We start from the raw sequence: 8,924 nt of genomic DNA, 5'->3' as shown, positions 1-8,924 counted from the left end.
GGAGGGGCTGCGGGTTAGGAGTTGGGAGAAGGTGGGCGTGGCGTACTACGTGTCCCGTGAGTCTTCGCTGCAGGACGGGGCGGGGCCGTGGCGACGCGAGGAGTTGGAGGGGGAGCTGGAAGAGTTGGGTAAGAGCGTTATTTGACGACGTCACGGTCGGTGTCTTGGCCTCCATTGGTGTAGTCTAGTGCTTCCTTTTCGTTTAGCATCGAGTTGAGGGTTCCGGAGCTTGTTTGCTACGTGTCGCTCCGCTCGGTAGCGCCTTTACTGGCTTACACTGTAGTCGCCTCGCGGTTGCTGGGAAGAACTGGGAAACCTGTCACGACGCGCGTGCGTAGGGTAGGGGCGCACGTGGGGAGCCATATTCCCCGCCCCCTCCTGTTTCCCGGAGGCTGATTCAAACCCTCGGGCGATTATTTGAAACAAACTGGGCGCTTTGCAGAACGTCCCGTAGTTATTCCACACACAACTTTTTAAAAATGTGAAATTTATTGAATTTAAGGCACAGCTGTGGGATTTGGTGATAGTACCAGCTGCTCTGGAATTGCTGCCACCATTCGGGTTTTTTTTAGATGACATTCCTGAGCTGTGGAGTTCGGAGTAGTTGTCTTTTTATCATATTTGGAAGTCGCAGCCAGATGGAGCCCTCGAGTTTTAGGGCTATTTCTGGTTAAAGAAGTAACCGAGAAAAAGGTAATTACAAGCAGTTTATATTCATGAACCACCAACTGGCAACAGTTACACTCCTGGCCACGCCTTTGCAAAGTGCTTTTGTCAACCGAGGGCTTAAATATTGTTCTGTTGGCAGGTGTTTTTGCATTGCCTTTTAATTTGTCAGCCCAAGCGTCAACTCATCAAAGGATTGATTCGGCTGTAGGGTTTATTTTAAATTACGTTTTTATTGTTGCTAAGCCTCCCTTTTTGGTTTAGATTTAAATGAAAATTCGCAGCTCTTATGAACAAAGGTCACTACTTACAGTTAGTTGGTATGTTTAAAATGCTTAAATATCTATATTAATGTAATCATTTAGGAAAGTTCATTGGCTTCAATTTATCGGTCTGGGACAGGGAAGAGAGCAATGTTTTTGTGGGCAAGAATCAATCCTGTTTGTTTGCCTCGATAATGCAATATGCAAATTTAAAAACAAACCTACTTAATTCCTGAGGTTCAACCATAGCCAATGACGGTAGTGGGGAAAAAATTAAAAGCGTGCTACCAAGCGATGTGTTTTAGCTAGTAGACTATTGAAGAATGTTACCAAAATCAGTTCCACCCCAAATCATCCCAAATAAAATAATTTGGTATTTGATTCATGGATGTAGAAATGCTTTCTAGTTCAAAAATTTCATAATTAAGAGTAATTTCAGAGTTGTTGAAAAACAGACATTCACTTTTTTTCTTTGAGTAAAGGAGGAAATTATTTAGCTCAGTATTTTAAAGTTTCTCTGATGAGTCATATCCAGGTTGAGCTTTAGGGTAAGGAAACAGATTTAGTGACAGATAAAAAGCAGATTAAAAAATACTACCAAAAATGAAAAATTTGGTATCTGGGCCTGCATAGTTTCTTTTCCCTTTCTTCTATACCTCATCTCTCACACACACAAAGAAGGTTGTGAACTACTGTGTGATTTTTGTTAACACTGTGTGCATCCAAATCTGTATCTTGAAGCAGCAGTCTTCAAACTGGGCAACATGTGTGGCCAACCCTTAATTGTGGAAGGCACATGAAGGCTTTCCAAGGGACTATGCAAAGGATAGGTTAAGGGTATTAGGTTTCAGGTTGTCAACGTGCATGTTTTCTTTGCTAAAATTGACCTGCCTTAGAGTGTTTCTGTATCAGATACCTTTCCCCTTTGGTAATGGTACCTCTTTCACTCTATAATAAAGCAGTACTTTTTTTTTTTTAAAGATTTTATTTATTTATTTTTAGAGAGGGAACAGAGGGAGATAGAGAGAAACGTCAATGTGCGGTTGCTGGGAGTCATGGCCTGCAACCCAGGCATGTACCCTGACTGGGAATTGAACCTGCAGTGCTTTGGTTCCCAGCCCGCGCTCAATCCACTGAGCTACGCCAGCCAGGGCATAAAGCAGTACTTTTAATCTGACCTCAATTTTGTTTAGAAAGTGAATGATTCTAATAACTGGATAGTTAATTCTTTTGCCAGAATGGTAATTTCCAATGGCTTTTAATATTGCAGAACTCAATTGAGTTGTCAGCTGGTCATTAAAAATTATTTTTGATGACATACCCCCTGTGATTTTTGATACATTGTTTAGTAGTTCAAAAGTGTGATTATTGGTATAACCAGAAAATTTCCTACTTCCAAATATTTAAAATGGAGAGATATCAAAAATAAGAATAGAATCAACCTGAACTCTGTTTTTTTCTAGCAATAATGTTCATTCTGGTTACATGACCTAAATGGGAATGGGAAGGAAGGAGGAAGACCCTGTCCATTTCTTTATGACATGCTTTTCCACAAAAGCTGGCTTGTATTATTTCATAGCCATCATAATTTGTGATATGTGTGTTATTTGATCAGTAGTGTTATAGTAATTCAATGATAACACTAAAGAAAATTTTTAGAATTTATGTTTTCAGAAGTTTAAAATATACTTTTATTGCAGGGAAACATGATAGGATGGTCAATTAAAAATATTTTCAAGCATAAGATAGGTTTGGAATAAACCTATGTGGGGCAAGTGAGATAAAAATATGAATTCAAGGAAAAAAGGAATTGATACCAAGTTTCTAACTAAAAGGAGAGCTTGTTCATGTGCTTTTCAAATGGATGGATGACAGTAGATAATCAAATTACTGTGGCAAATGGAATATAAATTATTCTATTTACAACAGAAGTCTATACTACTGCATCTAGCAGTTAGCCTTGCCCTGGACACACAATCTGTGCTTCATAATAACTTCTTGACTTGAAGTGATTTGTCGTCAGTCATGATTGTTTGCAGTATTACAATTGTATGCGCAGGAACTAAATGCAATGATTTTCTTTTGGAAACATAGGTAAAGAAAAAATTAGTAGTCCTAGAAAGCCTTTGATGTGAGGAGTAGGGAGAAGAAATATGAGGACAGCTAACAGAGACCCAGGATGGGGTTGGTAGATTGTACAGAAAAAGAAAGAAGATCCAGTAGAGGGACTCTTACAGTTCTCATTAAATGAAGTGTGAACAACCTTCCTCTGGGACTTGACAGTTATACTCTTGCTATTTGAGATATGAGTTCATTAATGTATTATTTAATAGATATTTATTTATCACCTACCATATGCCAAACGTTTTAGACAGTGAGATGAGACAGGCAAACTGTCTTTTTAATGAATAAGGAAGTAAAATCTATTACAGAGAAATCAGTCACATAGTCACAGACCTGCGTGAAATTTAACAACGTGACTGGAAATTCCCTCTCATTTTTTTGGTGACTGTGTTTATGTTCCTATGGAAAAAAAATAAACCTTTTTTTTTTCATTTAGAAACCTCAACTTTTCAGAGGAAAGACATAAGACTACCAAATAAACAATAACTAAAGGGTGACTTTAAACTTCAGTAAGATGCATAGAAAGACATTAAGCTAGATTTTTCAAATAAAGCATGTAGCCGAGGAAAAGGAAAATTTCCAAACCTGTTGCACAACTCATGAAATAAAAATGAAATTGTAGACTTTCAGTAGTTACAAAGTTAAAAACATAATTTACTAGTGTAGACTGAAATGGTGAGTAAATTGATTCTTAAAAATCCAAGAACAAAGGCATATTTTATCTTTTAATTCACAGAGAGTATTTTGTTAACAGTTTTCTCCTGACAATCATTTTATGTTGATCTCTTTTGTCTTTAGTAACCCCCTCCCTCTCATCACATAGTGGATCTGTTCACCTGGTTTTATGGATTCTATCCCTTAATTATCTTTCCAATCTTATTTCATAGTCACTATGGTGTCAGTTTCTTATCTGTATTATTATAATAGTTTCCTCTAATTAGTCCTCCACCCTTTTTTTTTGTTTGTTTTTTGGCCTCCAACTCACCATTTATAGGGATATGTAAATGATCTTTTAAAAATATAAATCTTACCATTACATTTCTCCTCAGAAGCTCCTGATGTAACTCCTTTACATGTTTCAAAAGACCATTCTTAATCTAGCCCAGCTGATTTTTCCAACAGGTCCTATGAACAGTGCTAACTTGGGCATTGAAATTCGTTGTCTTTACTCATTTATAAGGTTTTTATTCAGTTTATGATTTTATAGTATGTGTACTCCAGATTATTATTGACTTTTTTACATTTATGAAAATTTTCAGAGAATTGAGGAACCCCAGAAAAATTATCCAACATTCATTTTAAGAATTGTGGCTCAAGCCCTGGCTGGTGTAGCTCAGCGGATTGAGCTAGGGCTACAAACCAAAGGGTCATCAGTTCGATTCCCATTTGGGGCACATGCCTGGGTTGCAGGCCAGGTCCCCACTGGGGGCCATGTGAGAGGCAACCACATATTGATGTTTCTCTCCCTTTCTCCCTCCCTTCCCTTCTCTCTAAAAATAAATAAATAAAAACTTTTAAAAAAACAATAAAAAAATAAAGAATTGTGGCTGTACTTCACATTAGGACTAGGATTCTATATCTCCAGAATATACTGAGTCATAAATTTTTTACATTACTTAGTCATTTTTTTTTTTGGAATATGTGGCAGAAAGGCACCATCACTATCTTGACACCTAGTTTTTCCTAGTACAAATCAAAGTTGCATGTTCCCTTTTGCCTGAAATACAAAGGTTTTTCTCCAAAGATCATCTTAAACTAGCATGAAAATTCTCAGTTGTAAACCTTCATAGTGAGTTGCATTGCTACCTGTATATCATGGGCAGAAATCTTAAGAGAAGTTCTTACTCCATCCTACCCATCCTTTTCCTAGAATAATCCAAATGTTGTATTTGAAGAGTTTTTTTTTATCATTATTATTTCCTTGATAAGACTGACAAATTTACCTGAAATGAATTAACATGTTGCAAATACCTGTGTTAGAGAACAAAGAAGTTTAAAGATCAGAGATAAGGCAGAACTGTAAATACTTGTAAAGGCAGAACTGTTAACACGTAACTGTACATTGAGAAAATCATTGATATGTTGAGCATTTTGAGCATAGTAACTGAGTTGATTGCTCAAAACAAAATTTTAGAAGTCAGATTAATCTTTTATTATTTTTCACTTTTTATTTTTAATACCATTTAGATGAAAATGGAAATGAAGTGACCAGAGCTATATAAGTTCTGTGTTTTAACTTGAGAATTTAGTAGCAACAAATGTTTAAATTATCAATAATATTTACATTTATGAAAAATGTAATTATTTTTTGACATTGAGTATTTCAGTCACTAAGTTTGAACATTTATTGTTTTGGTTAATAGTTTTTAAATGGTATGAAATATAGTATAAAAACTCAGAGGATGAAAAGATTTTTGTCTGTGCAGTGAGGCAGAGAACAACTGTGGTTTTGCAGATGGAACAAACATACTTTAAAAATATGCATGTGGGTATCTTTGGTTTAGGGACACAATAATGGCTTGGGTTAAGGAAAAGGCCTAGGGAAAAATTTTGTGTATCCCAGTATTAAGCAAATTGTCAGATTACTCCGTAATTCTTGTTTTCTAAAAATAAGGCAACAACAAAAATTTTTGAAATTTTATAAATGAGTTTCACTTTTACAAAAACTGTGAGACAGGTTTACTCACTTTTTTTTTAGATGAGAAATACTATAGAGCAGTAAGGAATTGTCAGCTATAAGCTGTAGCATATTATATGGTGTGTTTATGAAATGTTCCTGTAGTGGAGTTAGAGAAAGTATACTTTTCACTATCTTCAACCTAGATTATATCAGGCCCAAGTCTCCTTTTTGTTGAAAAAATAGTAAAAATGTTAAATAATTGATTTTAGTATGAAATTTTAATCAAGAATAATTTTGAACCTTCTAATGATGTTTTAATAAAAATTGTTAGAAAAAACAGACATAGTTGACATCCATTTTATTGTTTCACACTGTAGGATGATATATTTAAAGCCAGATACAGCAGTATGATATTAAATGTACACAGACTACTAAAAACAAAGATTGTTATTGAAAAAAATTAACTGTTGATTATAAGATATCTATGGAAAAGAGCAAAGGATGAAAAAAATACTGATCATGAAAAAACTAAAGGAGGAAATAGCCTGGTATTTTGACATAAGACAGAGCACACTTTCAGGAAAAAGTGTTACTTCATCAAAAGATAAAAATGATATGCATAGAATAAAATAGCTTGAGCACATATGAAGCAAAACTAGACAGAACTAGAAGGCAAACTCACAATACTGGAAGATTTTAACATACTGATAAAAAAAATACTTTAAGGAAATAAGTGATTAGAATTAAAATTATTGACCACACTCATTAGAATGGCTATTATCAAAAGCAAAAACATCCTGGCCAAGTGGCTCATTTGGTTGGAATGTTGTCTTATAAACCAAAAGGTTGCAGGTTTGATCACTGCTCAGGGCACATACCTAGGTTGCAGGTTCAATTCCTGGCCAGGGCATGTATGGGAGGCAAACTATTGATGTTTCTTTCTCTGTGTCTCTCTCTCTCTCTCTGTCTCTCTCTCTCTCTCTCTCTCTCTCTCTCTCTCTCACACACACACACACTCACACACACACACATTCACACATTCTTTCTCTCTTTTTCTCTCACCTCTCCCTTTCCATCTCCTCTCACCCCCTCTCCCTCTCCTTTCTCCCTTCTTTTTCTAAAATCAATACACATATATCCTCAAGTGAGGATTAAAAAATGGAAAGTATCTTAAAATTAGTATGGAATCTCAAGAAACCTTGAATAGCCATAACAACCTTGAAAAAGAAGAACAAAGCTGGAATAAAGCTGGAGGCTTCACATTTGCTGACCTCAAAACATATTACAAAGCTACAGAATCAAAACAGTTTTGTGTTGGCAAATAGAAATACACATAGATCATGCAATAGAATAGAGAGCCCCAACAAACACTCATATATAATCAAATAATTTTCAACAGAGGTGCCAAGACCATTCAATGGGGAAAGGGCAGTCTTTTCAACAAATAGTGTTGGGAAAACTGAGTGTCTATATGCAAAACAATGAAGTTGGATCCTTACCTCACACTGTGTATAGAAATTAAGTCAAAATGAATCAAAGACCTAAATGTAACAGCTAAACAATAACATTTAGAAAAATAGGAAGACATCTTCATGATATTGGATTTGGCAATGATACTTTAGATATGACACCAAAAGCACAGGCAGCAAAAGAAAAATAGGTAGCCCTGGTTGGTGTGGCTCAGTGGATTGAGTGCTAGGCTGTGAACCGAGGGTCGCTGGTTTGATTCCCAGTCAGGGCATATGTCTGGGTTGTGGGCCAGGTCCCCAATGGTGGGGAGGGCGCATGTGAATGGCAACCACACATTGACGTATTTTTCCCTTTCTCCCTCCCTTCCCCCGTCTAAAAATTAATAAAAATTAAAAAAAAAATAAAAATAGGTAATTCATGGTCTCTGAGCCAATTACTTATAAAATACAAAAAAATCAACTAGTGATTCCAATATTGAAAAAATATTGTGATCTTTACTTTGAATTTTATTAGAACTGAAATAATTGAGTAAATAAAGAATATAATTTCAGTTTCAAGACTTATGCCAATGATAGTATAGACATTTAAGAACAGGAAATATTTACAATATATTGTTTAAAAAGCAAATTGTGAAGTCCTGTTCAATATTACAGACTGATTTATTTATACCTTCTATTAAAACCACAGTTAACAAGTAAAAAAAAAGTAAATACACACATAACAGAAAAAGAAAAGGTTGGGGAATAATCAGTGAACAAAGAATTTCAACAAATATTCTGAGAGAAACTGGGTGTGAACGTGTCAAATGAAATGGAGGGCAGGAAGCTTCAGTACAGAATATCCTGGAGAGATGTCCACATGGAGATAAGACTCATTCTTCCCAGAACAATCATGGTGAGGCTGTGAAAGCTCTAAATAAAATGTGGAACATGAATATGAGATTTGGGGGCGTTCTTTTGTGGAACAAATGTGCCTTGCCTTCCCTATCTTATTGTGCAGAAAGATGGGCAGCCCAGGATTTCTTGCCAGGCTAAAAGAGGAAAGGACCCTTTTTAAAGAAATTAAAAAGAAAATAGGAGCCCTGCCTGGTGTGGCTCAGTGGACTGAACGCTGGCCTGCAAACTAAAGGGTGACTCGTTTGATTCCCAGTCAGGGCACATGCCCGGCTTGCGGGCCAGGTCCCCAGCAGTGGGTGCATGAGAGGCAACCACACATTGATGTTTCTCTCCCTCCGCCCCCCCTGTAAAAATTAAATAAATCTTTAAAATAAAAAAGAAAATAGGACAGACTTCCAGCAAAGATGGAAGCATAGGTAGACATACTTTGCTTTCTCGCACACATAAGTATGAGAACTAACTCAAAACAAAATAAACTAGGACTGCCAGAAAATTGAACTGTTTGGAAGTTCTACAACCAAGGATTTAAAGAAATATTCATCCAAATGGGTGGAGATGAGGAGCCAAGGTAAAGACGACATGGTGTGGCGATGGCTGGTAGAATGGGCAGTCTTCCATTCCAATGTGGCAGATAAAAACTGGGATGGACACTTTGGGAGCAAGCCATCCCAGCCCCAGGCTAGACTGCACAGCCCAGGGTTCCAGTGCCAGGAAAATAAAGCCTCATAACTTTGGGCTATAAATACTAGTGGGGTTTGTGGTAACAGGAGAAACTGCTGGTCTCAGGAGAGTCTGTTTAAAGGACCTGCATGGCCCTAGAATGTACGCAAACCCACCCACTCTGGGATTTAGCACCAGGGCAGCAGCTAAGAAGGTTGCCAGTCA

The 8,924-nt window shown here is 36.7% G+C and overlaps 1 protein-coding gene across 3 annotated transcripts in view; it reads left to right on the top strand.

The window, feature by feature from the left end:
• Nucleotides 1-26: 26 nt before the first annotated feature.
• The window catches only part of ZCWPW2 (zinc finger CW-type and PWWP domain containing 2), a 102,111-nt gene continuing 93,213 nt past the window's right edge, over nucleotides 27-8,924 (top strand). Inside the window, exon 1 of one of the 3 annotated variants that reach the window (XM_045856685.1) lies at nucleotides 27-128. The gene's annotated coding sequence lies outside the window, so the exon portion shown is untranslated. The remainder of the gene's footprint in view (nucleotides 129-8,924) is intronic. The other 2 variants (XM_045856686.1, XM_045856684.1) reach the window with 2 other exon arrangements.

This window comes from Phyllostomus hastatus, unplaced genomic scaffold, assembly GCF_019186645.2.
Source record: "Phyllostomus hastatus isolate PE091 unplaced genomic scaffold, TTU_PhHast_1.1 phas_scaffold_129, whole genome shotgun sequence".
Classification (NCBI taxonomy): Eukaryota; Metazoa; Chordata; class Mammalia; order Chiroptera; family Phyllostomidae; genus Phyllostomus; species Phyllostomus hastatus.
The sequence above is the reverse complement of the archived record's forward strand: the minus strand, read 5'-3'. Positions and strand labels throughout refer to the sequence as shown.